General features: G+C 44.0%; 1 protein-coding gene across 2 annotated transcripts in view; it reads left to right on the forward strand.

Annotated features, from left to right (window-relative positions):
* Positions 1–22,182, forward strand: part of C12H1orf21 (chromosome 12 C1orf21 homolog) — a 200,688-nt gene that overhangs the window by 38,689 nt on the left and 139,817 nt on the right. Inside the window, exons 1-2 of one of the 2 annotated variants that reach the window (XM_038349175.1) lie at positions 6,760–6,872; positions 10,001–10,233. The exons of the other annotated variant lie outside the window; for it this stretch is intronic. The gene's annotated coding sequence lies outside the window, so the exon portion shown is untranslated. Of the gene's footprint in view, positions 1–6,759; positions 6,873–10,000; positions 10,234–22,182 lie in introns of those variants that run through there. 2 annotated transcript variants of the gene reach the window in all.

Here is a 22,182-nt window from a genome sequence, read left to right on the forward strand (position 1 = left end):
AGGTTGTTTTTTTTCATTCAGGAACTTCACATATCACAAGACAGAACTATCACCAGATACATAATTCCGTACAGTAAGGGACAGTAGGCAGAGTTCGGGTAAACTGCAGGAAAAGAGAAGAATCGTCAGCACTTTGGTGGGGAGATGGGTAAGCTGGGTTTTGACAGATGAACAAACTTCATAAGACAGAGCAGGAATAGGGTCCTCAAATGCCAGGATTCTGGACTTAATTGAATAGGGAATGGGAAGTTGAATAGGGAAATTGAAAGTTTCTGAGTGGGAGGGTGACATCAACAGAGCTGTCCTTTAGGGAGATTAATCTGACAAAAATATGTAGGATGAGTTAGTGGGGAGAGAAGCTAGGGAATAAATACCACATAGACCTTTAGTGGAGCCTCCTACACGGGATAGAATTCCACTCTGCAGCAGCCCGTACAGATGGTCATCCAGCTGATGCCTGAACCTTCCAGCAATGGGAAGTTCACTACCTCGTCAGACAGCTCCCTCTTTTCTGTTCCCCTCTGCTTCACTCTCACCCAGCCATTTCCGTCACCCACCCATGCACCTATCACTTAACTGTTTCCTATGTCCATATGAGGCTAGGTCCTGGGGATGTAAAGCCGAGGATCGCTGCCTTGAGAATCTCACAGTCCCATAGTCATGTATTGTTGTTCATTTTTGTTTTTGTCCATTGTTGAATAATCCCTGATGACTGGAAATTGTGTTTTTAGCTTGAGCCTGAATCTGTTCTTTGAGTCCTTGTCTTGCTAGTTCCATTTTTTGTTGTTGTGTTTTTTTTGTTTTGGTTTTTGTTCTCTTTCCCTCATTGTGTGCCTTCATCTCCTTGCACACATCTTTCATGTGTTAGAGAACTTTCTTCTCTGGGAAACTAGCTCCTTTATGAGAGCCTCATATGGTAGACTGTGAAATTTAAGAAGCTGAGCGAGGAGCTGAGCGAGGCTTTGGAAGTCATTAGGAACCTCCGTCTCAGCCCTCACCACTCTAAGGTAAGATTTGAGTCACAAATCAGTTGTGACTTGCCTAAGATCGCATAGCTGCCGAGTGGCAAAGCCAGGGCAGGAACTCAGGCTTCCCAGTGTCCAGACTTGCAAGGCTCTAAGCTGTCTGTCTCACAGCTCCTCCCAGATGCTCTACACATTTTTAATATCTCTCAAAAGTCGAGTGTTCTGACGCAGTTGTGTTCCGATCTGGATAGAGAAATGAGCTAGAGTTGTAATGACCATTAATTAGTACAGTGGTCCAGCTTCATGTGACCGTCACGCCTATATCCCAGTGGCCCCTGTGGGTTTGTTGGACCAGATTCAAGATGCCAAAACGGAACCTCGTAGGAATGAAATGCTTACTGACTCTTGGCCATAGACCTAGTGTGGGGACATGCTGGATAGCACTGCTTTCAGTATCAGTTCATCGATCTCTTCTCTAGAAGGCCCTTACAGAATTTCTGACCAATCATAACGAAGATGCACGGAATGAAGCAGAGTATTTGTAAGCCTGTGTTGAATGGCCAGCATCAGATTCTCTCCATTCTTCTACCTCTGGAAGCGTCTTAAAATCTGTCTTAAAATCTGAATGGAGGACCATCACTTTCATTTAAATGTCATGCCGTTGGTTATACACGATCTCCTAGATCCAGAGTGGAGTAAAAGCTCTTGAGGGGAACCTGTTTTCTTGGCTCTGTCTTATGACTCTGTCCTTGGTGGGTGGGTGGATGGAGGAGCGGCTGCTAGCAGCATTCATAGGAACCAATCAGGATGTGAGATGAAACAGGCCGTGTGTGTGGAGGGACTTGTAAGCCAGCACGTGCACACTAATCCTGTGTTCTAAAATAAGGATGAGGCCCGTCTCGCCCTTGAACTCCTGCTGGATGTGTGTCCTCTGTTCTCACCTTCCTCAGGCTCTCCACACTGTGAGGAGAGCCCTCCCTCCTCCTCTCCCACCACTCGTGAGGTTACCAGCCTGGAATGGCAAGGCCAGAGGCCACTTTCGAAAAACAACTCATATTTTCTGGATTAGAATTAACTTTTCTTGTCAGTACACGTTTTGGCAAGCGTGTTTACAGCACTGTGGAAGCCCTTATCCACAGTTTACAGCCTGGTGAATGTTTGCTCAGATGTGCCCCCAGCCCGAGAGGTCCTTGAGAACACAGGCTAGAGGGATTCAGTCTTATGAATCCCACCTTTGCCTGATTCTAGAGAGAGGTCAAAGTATGCTTCGGTTGGATCTGGTGTGGAACATCCCACCCAAAATTATATCGTGGGAGGCTTTGCTGTTTTCCCTCTGGCTTTGTCCCCATCAAGATAAAGATGTTGGAAAGGACAGGGACCAAGGGCAGAGCCAAGGAAAAATGTGGCCCCGAGGAGTGCTTCCTACATGTTATTACCAGAGCGTGAATGAACTTGGCTGTTGTTATGTAACTGTGAACCCTCAGACCCGGGAGTGATCCGCGTCTGTCCATTATAACTGAAGCTGCCAGGATTATTACAGAGACTCTCCTCACTGGGGGCTTCTGTCCCCCCATCTACGCATCCCTTCGTTCTGCACACACGGGCAGAATGGTCCTTCAGAGCCCAGCAGATCTTCTCTTTCCCCTGCTGCCAGCCCTTCACAGGCCCATTGCTCTTGGAGCAGGCATCACCCGGCATCCCACTCACCTCTCGGGCTTGGCCTTCTCCACAGCCTGTCTTCTGGGTGACTGTGCTTTGTTCCTGCTTCACGGACCTTTTGTCCACCCGCTGAGCTTGACAATCTCTTTCAGAAGAACCTGTCTTCTTTCCGTTTTCTAACCCCCATCTTGATTCTTGGCTTCAGTGCTATTTGGTGCTTAAGGACGTCTTTCCAAATGCCTTCTCTCACAACATCCAGCAGGATCCCTTCTTCACCCTGACGTTAGCTGTATGCTTCTTAATTCATTCAATCCCTGCCTGTGCTTTTCTGATGCTGTGGTAAACACAATGGCTGTAGAGAAGACAACACTTCAGGTTGGCTAGAGTTCTGAAGGGCTAGATGTTCGCAGCGGTGGAGAAGGCATGGCGGCAGGCTGCGAGAGCGGAAACTCACAGATCCTAGTTTAGTCACACACAGGAAGCAGAATAAGCTAACTGTAAATGGAGCAGGCCAAGAGTTCTCAAAGCCTGTCCCCAGCGATATGCTTCCTCCAGCAAGGCTCCACATTCTAAAGGTCCCCTAACCTTAAACAACAACGCTAACTGGGGGACCAAGTGTTCAAATACATGAGTTTCTCATTCAGACTACAACTCTACGTTCTCTGAGGAGAGGCCAGGACCTCGTCTGTCTCCTAGGCAGGATGTACTCTGTGCTTCTTACAAAGGGGACGTGTATCAGTTCCCCCACTCAGGCGATTCTGAGGTCCTCTGTGCCCTGCACTGAGTAACTACCTTGACTTGGTTGCTTCAGACAGATAAAGCAACCATTGGGGGTGCTACGTTTAGCCCAGGAAGTGACTGGCTCCCCTGGGAGTGAGATGCTAAGGTGTTCAGAGGGCTGCTGGCAGAGGGGTCTCAAGAAGGTTCTGTTTGGGCAGAGTTCAGCTCTTAATTTGCTATTTTATGCTTCAGGTGTCAAGACTCTTGACACCCCAAGCAGACCAGACATTTTCTGCTCACCAACTGCTCTGTCAGAAACAGGATATAAAAGTTACCTTGACATGATATTCTTAGTGAGTCCCCGTTAGTGTCTTGTGATTATAAAAATCTCTGCTAAAACTCCATTTTAGCTTTGACAGAAACCTGGCCACTTCTTTAGTTTTCTGAATCTATTCCAGTTTGGAAAGAAAGCCAGAGAAAAAAGAAAGTTGACCAGTCTCCTTGTGTTTGCAGCTACTTTGTGGTCTCTGTGGATCCCCAGAGATTCCCAGAAAGGCTGGAGACCAGGACAGTCACCTGTTCTCCACCACCTTCTCCCCTTTTTAGATAGTTCTTGTTATTTGTCCTTGTTCTTTTCCCTAGCAAGTCCAGGGAGGTGTTTTGGGGTAGGAAACGGAGTGATGGCATCCGGAAGCCTGGTGTTCTCTTCGGCTGGGTGGCCCTAGGCAGCCTTTGGCTCCCGTCTGTTGATGATATAGTTGACGTGAATGAACTCGGTGTCTCCCTCCAGCTCTTGGCCCCAGGCAGCTCCACTTCCTGAGTTCCAGCCTTGCAGCTCCAGAATGTAGGCTGAGCAGCTCTTTGGCTCAAGGCTTACGTATCCGACCTTTCCCATCCTTTCCTGTTGTCCGTGGTTGGAAAAGTTGAATTGTTGTCTTTCTTCTCCTTTAACCTTCTAGCCCTTCTCTCCTAGATTTAGTTTATCTAGGGTGTGACCATCCTAACTTTGTATAGACTTGGACTGGCCTTGGAAATGACTTTGTCCACTCAACTCTCTAAGGCTCACTTACTTGACTGGAACTACATTGAGAGGCCCGTGTTTAAATTTGGCTCCAGCTGTTTGGCTTTGGGTGGGACACTTTACCTTTTTGGGTTTCACCTCACTTCCCTTATCTCTAAAATGAGAGTGGTGATAGACCTCACTTCTGTGGACACTGTGAAGTGCTAGTGTCTTGGAGGTTAGTAATTTATTTCTGGTGAGCGGCCATTCAACGATAGCCCCTTTAAATATCTGTCTCTTCAAATTTCAACCCTTGGAAAATCCCCAAGCAGAACTCCATTGAATTCTTTATCTCATCACCATGTAGAGGACCACGGATGAAACTTTGCAGGTCAACACGTTTGCTGCATGAAGAGGAACATGACCACAGTGGGCAGCTTCAGAAGGAAAACTGTAGATGGAGACCAGGGCCCAGAAGGAGAGATTCCTTTTCCTAAGTAGTGCAAGAGACATGATCAGAGCAGCTGCAGATGAGGAGGGGAAGTACGTTGCTTGGACAAAGCTAGCCGTACCTCATGTGTCTGAATAAAGTATACAAACACATTTAACTATACGAGCATCGAGTTGTGTTAATATTTTCCAGGCATCCAAGTAAGGATTTATTTATTTTTGTTGCTTTGAAATAGGGTCTCATGGAGCCCAAGCTGGTCTTGATTGTTTTATGTAGCCAGGGCTGGCCTTGAGCTTCTTGTTCTCCTGTCTTCTGGGTGCTGTTTGTTCCAGTATCCCTTTGTGTCTGGAGATAGCGTCCCTTCCCAAGGACATAGGTTCCTGCAAAGCCGGTGGCCTACTGGCCTGTCCCTGAGTAGATAAAATAGGTGACAGTAAGGCAGTCAGAGGGTCTGAACGGAATGAAGAGCGGGGGCTGCTTTATGGGATCCAGATGTAGGGAGTGATGAGAGGCTCTGTTTTAACATTAGGGTGTCACAAAGAGAGAACCCAGTTAAGGAAGAGGACCGCAGGCTGGGCTGTGATCCCCGTATGCAAAGGTCTACCCTCTTACGGTGTTTTCCTCACCTAGGTTCCTCCATATTTGGTCTCGGTGACTCCAGACCACGTGGTCATTCAGTTTTCATCAAGACACATCTTTAACACCCATTGGGTGCCCAACACTCGGCTCACACCAATGAACTTGGTGCCCCTTCAGTCTAGAGACGCTCATGGGCCATTTCTTCTTTTTTTCTTTTTTTTGAAGACTTACTCATCAAGGTGGCCTCTAAGTTGCTGACACTGGGAGGGTCTAGAGAATCTGGAGCCACAGAGGCCTGGCGTCTGGCTCCTCTGAAATTAAATGTGCTGAGCACACCCGTCCCTTCCCCCGTGCTGACTTTGGTCATAGGAAAGTTCTTTGCATTTGCAAGTGACATAATTTTTTTTCTTAGAAAAAAAAAGAATCTCTGAAGGTTTCCAATTCTAAAATTCTGTGATTATGTGATTCTAAATTAGTTTAGGAAAGTAGGCAGACAGTTTTGAATGTGTTTCCATGGACACTGTGGATGTTGTGTTGAGGTGTCTGCTTAGTCACATTTGTCGCCATCTGTCATCAGAGAATTGCTGGATTTTGGTCTGAGGGCAACTCAAGGCACTGACGGGGAATCTGCTGTTCTAATATTCAGCTGAAATATTAGAATATTCTAGCAGTTTAGTGTAGCCGTCAGACAACATTAAGCTTGCCAGGCAATGTACAGTATACAAAAAAAGCCACAATTACAAGCTTTTACTTATAACAGAAAATAATTTTTAGTGTAAGTCTACCCAATATGATCTGCTTTAGGATATACTTAATGTTATCTACCATAAATTCACCCATTTTTCAAATTAACTGGAGATTTTTGTGTATGTATGTGTGTATGTGTGTGCCAAATTTGGCAACCTAGGCAGGATCAGTTTATAAACTGTGTCCTTGAGAATGTTTATCACATAATAAGAATCTTTGCAGTCAATTCTAGTGGATTCATCCATCCTAAGCCCCTACTTAGAATTTGATAATTGTAATTCAAGCATGATATATTTTATTATTTGTAAGAATTTAGTGTTTCTTTTTCTCTCACTGCTAATGAAGTGACAATCCTTTCGTTAAAGTGACCGTAAATATAATGTATGTCTCAAGTCAGTTATTTATGTTTTTAAAAAGCAGATTTTTAAATTAATATTTGGTGCAGTTTGAATTTATAAAGTACTTTATGAATGATTCTTGACTGATAAAACAGGTCTGAAATTGATAGGGGTTAGGACCTGTCAACTGAGCTACATAGACACCAGCGTCTGTCCCCCAAATAGTGTTCTGTAGTTCGTCTTTGATTCTCACTAGCCTCGGAATATTTATATCTATGACCATTCATCATTTCTTCTTTTAAGATCTGGTGCCTGTGTGAGGAAGAAGGAAAAATACAGCCCCATGCCTTTGCAAAATGTATAGGCTTTGGGTGATTTAAAGTATGCACTGAAGAGGTCTGCCAATCCCTGAGGTAACTGGGAACTCCCTGTTTCTTGTTTTGCTACATTTAGTGATGAGAACAAGAATCTTGAGTGCAAATTTGATGTTTTCACGATCATAGTTGATATCCAAAGACAGGGTCTAGAATATTTTTTTTTAACCTCCATTCAACCTCAGAATTTCTGCACTAAGGGTCAGGATCAGCACTGTCTAAGGCAGACCACGAAGTGTGTGCTTCACTCCGTAAACATTTTATCGAGCACATCCTCATGGCAGGATGATCTCTGGGTTGGGAATACAGCTGAGAACAACACAGAAGGTGCTTGGTTTCGTGGGACACCTTGTCCTAAGAGCAAGTGGCAGCTATAACCAAGGAAAGAACTGTTTTCATACAAACATCTCAGATACTGGCGAGTGCTGTAAAGTCCACAATCTAGGTCAGTAGTTTTCTGGCCCAGGTGCCTGGCACGTGCCGAGGGACATCCTTCTCAACCAGGGTAGGGAAAAGCCAGCTGTGGGAAGTTGACTACCTGGGGCCTCTTTTGCCCAATATAGAAAAGAGGAGACTAGATGGGGGTGTGGCAATGGGATCCACTTGAATTTTTTTTTTTATCAGAAGAGCAAGCTCTTTGAATCCCACCATGGAAGGGATTTTGTAATGGAGGAGTGTCCTCCTTTACACACAACCCCACACACGCATTTCAGGGTACAAACATTGTCCTGTAAACACAAAAGGGATTTGGTATTTGGATCAAGCTTACCCTACAGGGAATGCAGAACTGACTTGAAGTATGAAACCAAGGCTCTTGTTCTAGTCATTTAAACAACTGGAATAGATAAGGAAATCTTTGTTTAACAAGAGGTGTCTCTTACACCCCCCACCCCTTGGCTTCACCGCATGTCTCAACTCCCTGGGTTTGGCTCCTCTGTTCCTTGAGAACCTTTCCTCCTGGTATCACACCCAGAGTGTAAAGACAGGGAGCAACTGCAGCTGAAGGTGGACAGGAGACATGGAGGTGTCAGACGGCATGCACGCTTGCTGGTGGGGACCAGTGGGAACTTACATGTAATCTACAAAACTAGCACCATTTTATGAACTTTCTCCAGTGATCAAAAAAGAGGAAGGGTTAGGGAGATGGTTTAACAAGCCAAGGTATTTGCCACCAAGCCCAGCGACCTGAGATTTGATCCTTGGAACCCACATGGTAGAAGGCGAGAACTGCTTCCCTCTGTTGACCTCTGATGAAATGATTCTTCATGTGCACACACACGCCATAAATAAATGACTATATTTTAAAATTTAAACAAAAGGAGGAGGTTGGAGTTCACATTGTCAGTTGCGTTTAGGAGCTGACTTGTTCCTCCAGGTTAGTGTGACATGGGGCTTTGCTCATTTCCATGCTCTGTGATTGCTGACTTTCAGGGGGTGCCACACTGAGAAGTCAGTTTTGCTTTGTTTTCTAGCTGTTACTAATTGAAGAGCTGGAAGTGGTCTCAGAGCTTCTGTTGTCACCCAGGGAAGTCCCTACCTTTCTCTTTTCAGATGACGTGTTACTGGAAGGGCAGATGGGTCCCTCTGCATGTGTGGCCATTTCCGCTCCCCAGTGTAATGCTTCTAGTTTTCCCCTCACAGCAGAGAGAAAGCAGTTTTTCCTAGCAAGACATATTGAGTAAGCTGGCAAGATTGCTCAAGGTCGGGCATAGACTGACTTCCAGTATGAGGGTACACATTGCAGAGGGTAATAAGTCGGCAGATCTCTTGGTGACCCTCTGGTTGGAAGCACTGCTGATGGAACATACCTTTTTATTAGATTGTACACCCCTGGAAGATAGGAACTGTGCTTTGTCTGTTCTTGAATACCTTTGTGTTATAAAAAATACATACAGCAATCAGTTTATGAAGAGAGTTGTTTTGGCTCTGGGAGGTTTCAGTCCACTGCTTGAGGTAAGCAGTACTAACTGGCAAGACACATGATAAACAAGGCTCATTCTCCTCAAACCTCGTGTGAGAGACAGAAAGGAGAAGGAGGTCTGATCCCTTTAGAGCCTAAAACCTTCCCCTGGGCCCCACCTCCTACTAAAGTATCTACCAACTCCCTGTAGTGCCAAGCTGGGATTGATTCTTTAAAATGTAGGTGTTGGGAGGCATTCTAGACCCAATCTGTAGTCCCTGGCAAAGCTTTCTGCAACTGGAAGAGAGACACAAGAATATGGTCACCTTAAATGCAACAAGAATCTCCCCACTGACCAAAAAAGCACAACAACACAAACAGATAACAGAAGCTAGGTTGTGGGGTTGCAGTCATGACATGTCATTAAGAATGTTATTTTTCTGTCCCTGGCTTGTTTGTTCACATCGGTCAGCCTTGAATCCTGGTGCTGACCCTGGCTCACTGTTTGATCTTGAGCAGTGCTGAGGTGGTTCTGTCAGAGAAGATCATGGAGCCGGTGGGAGGTAGGGCCTAGCTTACGCATGTGTCACTAGAGCTTGCTGTGACGGCTCTAGGCTAGTCTCACCTAGGGTCCTGTTCTCTGCTTTCCCATCCAGAAACAAACTGTTTCATGCTCCTGTTGCTGTGGGCTAACCTCTGCTACTGCCGTGCCTTCCCCATCACAGTGAACTCCTTCCCCTAAATTGTCCCTCCCCCTCCACTCCCCGCCCAGAGTGTCACAGAACTGAGAAAAATAACCAGTACAAACAGGTTTGCCTCGCCTCTGGAGGCCCTGGTTTCTACATCAACACAAATGAGGGTGAGAGGGTTGTATGTGATGGAGCTGAACCTACTCCAGGGCTGCCCAGACTTTAAGCACTGCTTTACCTGATCATCACAGTCCCTCCCTCCCTCCCTCCCTCCCTCCCTCCCTCCCTCCCTCCCTCCCTCCCTCCCTCCCTAAACCTACTCTCTGCCAGGATTACATTCTGTGTTTTAGTTAAAATAGAAACCGTTAATAAGATTTGTAAGCTACTTGAGACCAGTCCGACAGTTTGTGAACTCACAACCACCTGTAATTAAAAAAAAAAAAAAATCTGGTACCAACTTCTGGCCTGCAGGGACACATACAGGCAGAACATTGTATACATAATAAATAAATCTTAAAAAAAAATTGCTCCCGGAAGTTCCTGAAACTGACTAGATTCACTCGGCCCGTCCCTGCCAGAGTCAGAAATAAAAGCTGCAAAGACGACTCAGCTGGGCTCAGAAGACTCGCAGATAAGCTGTGCTGTGAGAAGCAGAAACGAACATCCCTAAGAGAGTAGACCAGTCGCTTGGAGAGGATACATCCCGGCCTGTGAGCTGCCCACAGGCTGTGCAGTGTGCTTCAGGTTTCCCAGCCTTGTGAGCTGTCATCTGTGCTGGGGTGGGCCTTCGTGAGTCACCTATACTCCTGCTGTAAGTAACCCCGTGGAGCGCCTTGGTTCACAGGACTTTGGTGGTATCTGTATTTGCTCTGTTGTGGGATCCCTATCTGGGGTAAGTAGACATTTGGGTGTGTCTCCCCGAGGAAAGTTTTGTCATACAACAGAAACCTAGGGAAAGATACCTGGCTAAGAGACTAGCCAAGGTCAAGTCCTGGAGTGGCTTAGCGTTTCTGTTAGAATACTGATGCCAGAGACTGGGAGAGGTGTCTTCTATGTTTGAACCTAAAGGGTCCTGTCTAGTACCCTCTGTTTAGCTCAGCCTACTTGGGAGCTGAAGTTCCACTTGCTTCCCTTGGAGTGGCATGGAGGGGAGAGGTACCTTCTGAACAGGCAAGTTGGTTAGTGGAAATTTCCATCCTGAGCTAAATAGACATTTCACCTCAGTGCTGCTTCCTCTTAATTTTTGTGATGGAGTTATTTTTAGTGAGTTACCATGTTTCTCCTAGTCCCTTTTTGACTCTGCTTATGTCTGTTCCTTCTCTTTTACCATTAATTAATTCCCACAGCTCTTTCTTAAACCTTCCCTCTATCGAGAGATACTACATATGTGTGTGTGTGCGTGCGTGCGTGCGTGCGTGCGTGTGTGTGTGTGTGTGTGTGTATGTGTGTGTGTTCATTTTAGGAGAAGGTGGGTGGAGCATCTGTTTTGTTTGGGAATTAGGTATCAGCTCTGCCCTAATTGTAGGAGCTTGTTTCCAGTGTTAGACTTTCACACAATTAACATTTATTCCCTGGACTGTTTATTCTTTTATTCTCAGTGAGCCTAAAAGGACCTCGTTCCTTTTTAGGTCCGATTCCAAATGAGAAGGCAGTAGCAGTGCTGTGTGATTTTTAACAGTTTTGAGTGATTAAAGCATCGAAGCCAAGGTCATACATGACCTTCCTTAAATCCTATACTGAAGACCTGGGAGATAGGTTTTATGTTTCCTAATTTATCAATGATTAGGCAGAGCTAGGAATTTAAGCATTGTGGAATAAATGTATACTTCTGAGCATCTTGGAAACTTCTTAGTGTGTTTACAACTGCTGTAAACCCCAAAATAATCTAAAATTTGTCATTATTGTTGAAGGTTTACACAATAATTAATTTGTTAGTCTGCTTTTGCAGTATTTCATATCCAGCAGGTCTGGATGTTGGCAGGGCCTGATGTTCTCTGGTAAGATGGAAGGTAGCCATGACTGTCACAGCCCAACCTTTGGATTCACTTCAGTTATGGTGTGATCAGTAAATAGAAGAGGCTGATAAGGAAGCACTCATTAGACTGTGGGGGGGGGGGGGTCACACGGCTCGTGAGTTAAGTCCTGACTTTCCCCTTACTCTTGGGTGATCTTGCAAGTTACCCAGGTCCTAACTTTAGGATAGTCATCTATAAAGTGGAAACAGTGAGCCCTTAGGTGGCACTGATCCGATTAAATGGAAAAATGTCTATGAATCCCTTAGAGCTGGACACATAATAAACACTCATTTGAATGGCAGCTGCTCATGATAAATAGTTAATGCCATCGTAGACTGTAAGTTGGGCGAGGAAAGTTCTGGGTCTGTTGGCAACAGAACCTCCGTTAAGTCCCTTTATCTCTGAATTTCTTGATTTATATGAGGGGGATAATTAAAAGAGGATTATAGTAAACCTTATGAGAAATATAGAGCATTAAATGATCTTCATAAATGCTGATGACCCAACCCTCTGGCTAACAGTCTCTGGGACGGGGCTGCTATAGGCACCTAGAATTACTGGGGTTTTATGTACACTGGTCATTAGTTTCCCTATGGCACTTACCAGTTTGACTCCAATCCCATGTTTCCAGTGATTGACGTATGCTTTCTGGGTCAAGACTTGAATTAGATGATCTTTAAATACTTTGAGGATCTGAACTAGTTTGATTGTGAAGATTAATGTATTAATTCTTCTAGAGTTGACAGTCTTTGGAAAATCTTTTTCTTTTCTGTTTTAAATTAATTTTAAGTCAGGATACAAAGTAATTAGTTTCAATATGGTATTTTAATATGTATTTATCCTTATACCTTGTTTGTGTCCTCCTCCACACCGCCCTCCCCTGCCCTCTTTTGTTGGTTGCCTTTCCCCCAGCAAATAGCATCTCCCCCCCCCCCCCCCCCCCCGCTCCTTTCATGTCACGTGATAGGTGGTCCTTATTTGCATGTCTCTGGATATACTCTGTGCTGAAAAACTTTCTGTGTATGAAAAAGGAAGCTCTAAATGAAAGGGCTGTGACATCGATCCTGCCTGTTTATACTGTTACCATGTGAGTCGCATGTTTCCAGGTGTGATTGTTGTGAGTCAGAACTTGGTATTAGACCAGCAGTGTTTGAAATAATTAAAAACATCGTGTGACTTTTTAATGTAGAAGAATTTGTGTCATTTCCCCCGTCCAGTTCTCTATGAAGCATTATAGTTTGCAGTTGGTCATGGCAGCAGCGGTCCCTGGGTTTGAATGTGAAGAAAAGGTGAGCCATTCCGTCATGACTTGTGCTGAAATAGACAGGATGCAGATGAGAGAATAGCAAGGCGTGGTGTGCAGTAGAGGTAGTGCTTGAGCTGGGCCTTTGCCTTTCCTTTCTGTTCTCTACCGTGGTTGTCCGTCTCTGGTCTGTTCACTGGCATCACTTGCTGGCTATTTGACTTAACGCTCGTCCTAACAGAAGCCACTTTTGAGGTGTGCTCACGAATGCACTGAAAGCCGGCTGGTTCTCAGACGCCAGTTTCTGGATATGCACTTTTATAATGAAAAGTCTATCTACTTTTCTAGGCCTACAGCTTTATAAATCAAAACTTGCCTTGTTTTAGACATGGTATTTATTTCTAATGACTGGGTAGTTATAATACACAGGGACACTTAATGCTTTGGAGCGTATTTGATATAAATGTTGAAGGAACATTTATTCTTTAGGGGTATAGACAAGAGAAAGGTCAAAGGCCTGAAGTAGGCTTTCAGGACAGTTGATGTATTGAGTGTACTCGTGTGAAAGCGGATGTCATTGTGAGGACAGTGGTGAGAAATACAGTGTCACGTGCAGCCTGAGTGACTGCTGTTTTATGTTAGTAGTTACACTGGCGCTGTCATTGACTAAATATTTTTCTCGCAAGAAATGTGATTTCTTTATCTGTTTACAAGACTGTGTTTACAAGATAAAGATAGTTACCCCTTGAGTTGACATAGTAGAGAATTCTCTTCTATGAGTCTTCCTGGAAGAAAGCACAGAAATGTCTAATTCTGACAGTTTTAATGGCAGACTTTTAAAAATTCATGACATGCTTGAAACTTCCTATGGAAGTAAACACAAAAATAAAAGACTGCGGGTTTTTGTTGGTGCCATGCGGGGTGTGTGTGTGTGTGTGTGTGTGTGTGTGTGTGTGTTGACGAGTATAGCATAGAGTGCCTCTGTAGGTCAGAGGACAACCGTGAGTGTCAATTCTTGCTTTTTAACTTGTTGATACAGGGTTTATCATGACCCATGCTGCCTACCCTAGGTTATCTGGTCCCCACACAAGAGCTACCTGACTCCACCTCCCGCTTGCCCACCAATCTGTGTGCTGCTGCACCTAACCTTAGTGAATCTGCTGATTAGAACTCAGGTCTTCACGCTTAAGTGTTCTCTCTACTTCATATATATTAAGTTTCCAGAAGTAAATATTAAGAAACAACAACAAATCAAAATATGACTTGGAAATGAACTCTCGTTTCTCTGTCCTTCCCAAGATCCCCACTGCACATTTTTAGAAAGGGTGGCCTGTAGTCGTAGTCTAGACTTTGTTATTGATCTAGTATTTTCTTCTGTTGCCTATTTTTTGAATTTTGTTTTTATTTTATGAGTTTTGTCTGCATGTATGTATATGTACCACAGGCATGGTTGGCGCCCGTGGAGATCAGAAGATGCACTGAATCTTTTGGAACTTGAATGGAGACAGCTGTGAGCAGCCACGAGGTTGCTGGGTCCTCTGCAAGAGCAGCAGGTGCCCTTAATCATTGGGCCATCTCTCCAGTTGGCTACTCCTTTCTGAACTGCCATTCTCTTCAGCTCGTGCTTTATTCTAGAATTCTTAATCAGTTCATAGTTATTTTAAAATAATTAATTCCTCTGAGGTGTAGGGCTTTGTGTATGCAAATGTGCATTTTCTCAGAAGTCATTCTTTGACTTTCATCTTAGTTCGGCTGTGCATGATTCAAGGACGCTGTAGACTGCCTCACACCATCCTCAGTTACTGTGTTTCCCTTCCACTGCATGCTTGAGTCTTCATCTCTGGCCTCTGGCCTGCAAGTCTGTCCTCTGCATCAGCCCTGGGCACCTTTTGCCTACTTCTTACCTTGTCTGCATCAACACTTCAGAGACTAGGTTTGGCTAATTTCTGCTCAGTGCCACACCTCTGAGTTCGCCTAGATTTTTCTTCCTTTCTTACTGGAATGTCTCTTAAGTCTGTGTCTGACAGTGTCCTAGGCAGACCTTCACCCGCTCCGTACCTGCTCAGCCGACCTCCACCATGTACTTTGTCCTGATTGCTTTGCTTCCAGCCCCGTTTTGTCTGTTCTGGGAATGTGACACTAATCAGATTTGCTTGCTGTGCATCTCTATTGATACCAGGGCCTATAGGGTCACAGTAAAGCTCTTCATTAACCAGTTCCTGTCTTCATTATTCCTCCCAGAACTATTAGACCATGGTGATTCAGATCCCCACCATTTTCTGGTCCGCTGACCTGCCGTCAATGTGGAAAATGCCTCTTTATCCTTCCCATTTTATGGGAAGGCTCTGCTGGGCTACTGTTTGCAAACATCACCACCCAGGACTGTTGTGGGTTTGAGCCACGGGTTTCCAGGGCTGTGCACTCACCTGTTAGCACTTCCGTAGCATCTTTGAGAATGTCTAAGACTCGGAGCTGCTGAGTACAAGTTGCCCCGAACCTCCAAGGACTGTTCTTCCTTACTGTGGACCACATTCCCTGCTCTGGAGGCAGGGACACTGCATGGCCCCTCTTCTATTGGCTTTCATCTCTGCAGGAGAGGAGAGATGGGAGACTGTTGGGGGGAACGTGACAGTGTGTTTAAAGGTAGTTTTCTTTAGGGACCTGTGTGTGCTGCTCCACTTCTAAGTTCCCCCGTTTTCTCTCATTTTTTTTCAGTAAATCATTTGTGGTAAGACCATTCTCTTCCTAATCATTCTGATTAAATACATCTTTTGAAATCAGTAAGGCAGTAAAATATTATTTTAACTTTGCTATATACTACTTTTAACAATACAAAGAGATTAACTGGATTATTTTTAATTTTTATTTTATTAATTATTTGTGTGTGTGCGCGTGTGTGCGAGTGCATGCACGTGTGTGCACGCACATGTATCCATACATTTCTTGGTGCATATGTAGGTCAGGAGACAGTTTTGTAAAGTCAGTTCTCTCCTACCTTTATACAGGCTCTGAATCATCAGATGTACGTGCTGTGTCATCAGCTCTAACTGGATTTCTTAATACATATGAACCACTGAATTCAGCATTGATAGTAGACCCCTTTTTTTTCCCAGAAACTAATAATTTAATTCTTCTGAGAACAATTTTAAACAGAAAAGGCTTTCCCGGTTATCTCAGCATTATACATATAATACCAGTCATAATTAAGATCCCTGTGTTTAATATATTGATAAGCTGAGGATTAGCAACTGTGAGCTTGTATCTAATTGTGTGATCATGCCTCTCTACATAGCTTCCTTTCAGTGCCTAGCAACTTCCTCACGCCAGGGGGTTGAACCAAGAGGCAGGGCTTGCTTACAAGTTCTGTAAGTGGGAAAGGAGGGCTTGCACTGACTGGATTTTGGAAATCCTAAGTCCCTCTAACTGGTTTGTAGGACATGGGTACAGAGCATGGAACTGAGGGAAGAATTTTGTGCTGAGACTGGGTAGACAGTGTGTTACAGCTCCGAGATTGTGAGCCTTGAGGACAGCATGGTTGGGTCCTGATACAGCTGTCACCTTAGACTTTTTACAAAGGGTCCCCCAAGCTTTAGTTCAAGACCCATATAATGAAACTTGCTAGACTCAGTCAAATGCAGAGGTGTGGCTTTGCTGGAGTCACCCAGGCCCAGTGTCCCTCCAGACAAGCTGCTACCTGCTGCCCTTTCTTCGACTTGCTAGGTAAATAACCATAGGTAAATGAAATGTGGGGGCAGTGCAGGTGGTAGAACGTGTGTCATTTGCCCAGTAGACATGTATTTAAATGGATGCTAGCAACATCTTGATACAGTGAGAAGTCTGTGAGCTTTACGGCGGTTGTCTGCATTGTAGGTTTGGCATACCGCAGGGGTCTGTGGCCCCTAGATGCCCCAGGGGCCACCCCACCCCCGTCCCAACACACAGAGGGAGAAAGGAGAGAATACATCTAGATTGCCTGTTCTTTTGCTATAACTTTTATATACTCTGTCCACATCAGCATTAAAATTAATGAAATATGATGTTCATGAAAGGTTTTAGAAAGGTCAACTTAGAATAGAACCTGTTTTTTCCAGTTAATGAATTATTTCAATCTTTATAACCAGCAGTCATACTGGGTGAAACCGAACTGCCTGTAGCTCCAACAAGCTACAGCCTCTGCAGGCACCCCTTCTAGCCTCTGCAGGCACCGTCCCTCAGCTGCACAGCCCCCTCCATAAACACACACATAATTTAAAAAAAAGTCTTAAGGTATTTATGATGTTAATCATTTTTACATTGTACTGTGCTATGTAAGGACATTTTTATACAAGTGCATAGTGTACATTAAGTGTAATTTTAAGTTTTTTTTTAAAAAAATTCAGTTTTTGAACACTGTCTTAATCTCAGCCTGCCCATCAACATTTGTTAACTGTCTTGTGGCTATGATGAATGGGGGGTGGGGGGAAGAAGTCTCTAAAGATTGAGGAAGCACGGCTGCAAAGCATGCCCCCAAACAAAAATGTGTTGGGCCTGGTTTGGCGGCACATGCCTGTCATTCCAAGCATTTGAGAGGATCGAGAGTTCAAAGCCAGCTTCAGCTACACAGTGAGACAGTTTTTTCTTTAAAGCTCATTGTGTAATTTCCTCCCAGTAAGCATTTGGCACATCGAAGGCGCTTCTGCTCCGAGTTCACAGAAAGGGCAGGAGTGAAAGCCGGGCATCAGAAAAGTCGGCTTCCCATGTTTATAAACGGGACAAGCGAGTGCTCCGCCGACTGGTTACAGCCTTTGTAAATTGTTTTGATTTGAGAAATAAATGTTAATGTTAGCTTGTTGTTGGACAGAAATTAAAGTGCTAATGAGTGCCCCAATGATTTCTCAGTCTCCCTCCCTTCAAGGCAAATATTTTGATATTTTGTGGGGTTCAAATCCCAGGTCAAAGCTAAGGCCGGGTACTTAAATGAACATCTCCCTTGGTGACATACGGAATTCTTCTTAAATCCCCGGACAGTTGCTGTGTGATAGGGAAGCACTCTTGAGGAATACTTTCCATAGAAAGTTTGGGACCTTCTTTTTGACAAGGTAGAATGTTGGCTGAGAGGAGAACGGTCAAGGAAGGAAGGATATTACATCACTGCCTTGCTTACTGTTGTGTTTTCAAACTGTATGTAGTCCAGGCTGGCATTCAGGGTAGTCAGCCTACCTTAGCCATCTGAGACTCAGATCACAGACCGGAGCTGGAGTAGAAGGAGCTGGTAGACCCCCCTCTCCCCCATCATTACTGAGGTCATCACTGGGGATGCGCTGGCCTCTTCTTGTTAGTGGGGTCACCACTAGGGAGTCCCTGGGCCTGTTTTATTTACGTCAAACAGCTGAGTTAGGAGTTGCTCTAGAAATGACCTGAGTTTAATGTTTGTGACAAAGTCATGTCCCAGATGCCTCATGCAGTAGCAGCGTGACCCCCATCGTCGCCAAGAGGAGAGAGGCGTATTGGCCACTATATTGACTGGACGTACCTTTTTGCTGGCTTCCTTTGTGATTGGTGTCTCAAAGCAAGCTTTGGTTAGCCTCTTTAATCAATAAATACCACAAAAAGTTCTGTGAATCCCTTATTTACCATGTCACATAGAATCGGTGAAATTGTATTCTCAGGGGCAGGAACAGAATCTGTGTTGTGTCCTTGTTTACACCCTGCCTTGACCCTCTTGGAGCATTGCCGTTCTGTGACTGAGTATTGTTTTACTGGAAACTGCCCTGTTTGATGAGGAATTTTTAAGACCTTTAAAACATTTAGGAGCTTTTCCTCATCTCCATTGTCTGTCCCTTAAAAGCTTTCAGTGGCCTCTGGGGTGGAAAAGTCACTTAGAAGGAAGCTTGAAGCCCTCTGCCAGGAGGACTGCAGTCTTCCAGAAGCTATTGATTGCGTTTACTCAGCAGTGCCCCTCTTAAAAAGTGAGCCGACTCACTAGAGCCATGGTGGACTTGTAGAATGGCCTTCTGGTAGGGGAAGCACACTATGAAATGTCTCTAATGAATGAAGAAGCCATCGTTTGGGGGAGAAGAAGCCAGCGTTGTGTTCTAGCCAAACCGTCCCTGTAGAACAGGGCCCCATTCCATTCTGCAGGTTCCATGTGGAGCTGCAGGGTGCATGGGCCGCCCCAGGTCCTTGTGTTGCCTTGGGTAGAGGTGCAGCCGAAAGCACTGCTTTTGACAGCCTGCTTTTGTTTTGCAGGTCTTCCGTGGCCATTGATAAAATTCAAGTTTGAAGTATTGTGTCATAAACAGTGTAGTAACACATTTGAAAAATCTAGACCCAGCTTTGTCAGAAAACTGATGCTTCTGGTTTCAGAGAGAAACAACTCAGTGTTCCACTGTTCTGTTGCTTCAGCCTGACCAATGGCCTGACTTTAGTCCTCTCTCTATGCTCCAAGACTTCATTAGTGGCTGGCACCTAATTTTGTTTTTACCCTCTGAAGAAATCTCAGTTAGAACTAATTTTTAAAATGATTTTCTTTTTTATTTTTAATTTTTAGATTAAGTTATTTTCTGCTAATTATGTTTGGCCTGTTCTTAGAGAAATAGCTGCTTTTTTTCTGAGATGAGGGGCAGAAAGGGCCAGATAGTTCTGCCTTTGTCCATTTAAGTTAGAGTTCCTCTAAAGAAAATCCTACTTTTGCTTTGCCTAGGATGAGACTTAGAATTATGGTTTGAAATGTGGCCCACAGAGAAGACTAATTTAATTGCAGTGAGTCTTTAGAAAGATCGATGGAACTTTTGTTTCTGAATTTAAAAACAAATACATTTCATGGATGAGAATTTAACCTGTATAGTGTGGGGGCCTACAGATTTTGGTAGAACACTTATCACACAGAAACACACTCTCACATACATACAGACAAACACAGACATACACTGACACACAGACACAGATACACACACAAAATAAACTCCATTTCTTCTGGAAAGACAGTAAGTAAGGAATTTTGTTAGAAACTTGACCTTTTTGGTTACTGAAACTGAAAACTGAAGGAGAGGATAGGAATGGTTCAAATGTTCCACATCTTATCTACTTTGGTATGATACAGTTGGGACAGATAGTTCCTTTATTTTGTATGGATAATTATTGTCAGGTTGGGATAAACAGGATCAGTAATTACAGTCATGGATTCTTAGAGGTAAGTTAATAGTGTGTTCAACAGCAGCAGGCAGCATAACCTACTAGTCCCAAGCTTATGGAAGAGTCTGGGTCCTTTAACAGGTACCTGGAATTGCAATTTGCTCTCCCTAAACTTCTTCGAAGACATTGGTTCCAAGCAAGTGCTGTATGGTCTCAGATATCTGCATTCTTTGGAGGAAATGGAGAACAGGACTTATTTTCTCTTATATAAAGAATTTTAAATGAATTACGTCCTTGTTTCAAAACAGTCTAGATTTTGAAAGTGGGAATTAAAGTTTAATGAGGTGTGATGTGTCATGGGTATCTAATAATAGATCTCTTCTGACATCTGAATTTTGGCTTTCTCAGAGTTCTGTTGTTAGAGATGGTGAGGATATTTGTAGGTTTGTCCCCAACCTTACAACCTGGCATGTGTGAAGGGTACTTGGGCTTCCTCTAGACTTTTGGTGGCATTGCCATGGCATGGGTTAGAGAAGAGAGGTGGGGCTGATCTTGGGTGCTTTGGGAGGTCTTTCAAGTTATTTTTTCTTTTGTAGAAATTATCCCTCTGTAGAGACCTTCTCACCCCTTTATAAGTAAGGACCAGATCTGTTCAGAGAGAATCAATCCTCGGAGCCTAATCAGGATTAAGCCCAGTTAAGAACTCAGCCGTGCTCCACTGGTGCTTAACCTCACCAGAGTCGAGTTCTCTGACCCTGGTTCTCCCAGAAGTTTGGAAGGAGCCTTAGATGTCTGATTTGCCTCTTGCTAGAGAAGCTGTCTAGCATCTGAACTTATAAATAAACCCAATCCCAGCAGCATTTCTGCAACTTCAGTGTGCATGTGAGTTTTTTATCAGTCAGATTCTGAGTCCTGGATAAGGCCCATCATCTGCATTCCTAAAATAATCCCAAATCCTTCTCGGTCTTGTTGGTCCCCAGATCACACCTTGACAAAAAGCCTTAGGAAGTGGCTGTGTCACATCATGCTCTGTGTACCCCACAACTGGTGTAGTGTGTCCTTTGGGCAGCAATATTTCCCCCTTTGTGGACAGCAGTGAATACAGTGTCACACACTTTGGACCACCTTCCCTGATTGCTAATGTTAAGATTTACTAAGTAGCGACTTTAAATTTCTGTCTTTTGGTTTCCTATCTATTCCCAGCATCTACAATACCTACACTACAAGGCCTTGAGTAAGTGTCTGCCAAATGAGATTATGAACGAATGACCACGTGACTCTGAGACTGGGGATCTTAGGAGGGATGTCCACTTTTGGTTTTCAGTGTCACGTTGTCAGTAATGGTTTCTGGGATCAAACACACCGAGAAGCTCTGTGATTCTTGAGTAGAGATGAGTATTATATGTGCTGAGATCCGGTTCTTGTCTGTTGGAGGATGTTGACCCCTGGTCTCCTTCAAGGATTAGTGCTTGCATTTACTTACTTGATTACTCCAGATAGCTCATCAAAGCCAGTAGGCTAAAGACAATAGGGCTTAAGTTCAAGATACAGAAATGTGATCCTTGGGAAAGTTATGTCTTTCTCGTGTTCTTTTATGGTACTCCTGGCTCCCATTCCTCTGGAGGAGCAAGTGTGGTGGGTGGTACATGCTCAAGATCTTAGAATTTTTACACTAAAACTCTCCACTACCAACTCAAACCCTCCGTCTTCTATACAATCTTCCCTGACTCCATCCAGATGCACCTTGTAGCTTGATCTTTGATACCTGCTTTTCTGCTAATTCAACCAATTACTTTACTGTATCACAGGGTTTTTATTTTACTAGTTTTTTTTATTTATTTAGAGTATGTAACATGATATTTTGATAGATGAATGCTTAATGAAATGGCCATAACATTCTAACAAAGCAACACATTTAGGATACCTTCATATCAGCTATTTTCTAGAAGGTGTGTACATGTGTGTGTGTTTGTGTATGTGTGTGTAGTATGTATATGGGTATATATAAGGCGTATATAGGGTGTGTACATGTGTGTATGTATGTGTGTGTATGTGTGTGTGGTGTGTATATGGGATATATATATAAGGCATCTATAGGGTGTGTACATGTGTATGTATGTGTATGTGTGTGTGGTATGTATATGGTGTATATATAAGGCGTATTTAGGGTGTGAGCATGTGTCTAGCAACAGTACCTGAACTCTACTGTCAGCAACTTTCCAGTGTAAAATACTTATCCTCCGTAACTGCAGCCCTGTGCTCTTTGAATTGCTTCTCCCCAAGCCACACATCTCCTTTTGGTAATCACTATCCTAGTTCCTGTTTCTGTATATTTAACTTTATTTTAAACATGTATCCTAATGCATTTAAAAGAGGTCAGGCAGTATTT

The sequence above is a fragment of the Arvicola amphibius genome, chromosome 12, assembly GCF_903992535.2.
Source record: "Arvicola amphibius chromosome 12, mArvAmp1.2, whole genome shotgun sequence".
Lineage (NCBI taxonomy): Eukaryota > Metazoa > Chordata > Mammalia > Rodentia > Cricetidae > Arvicola > Arvicola amphibius.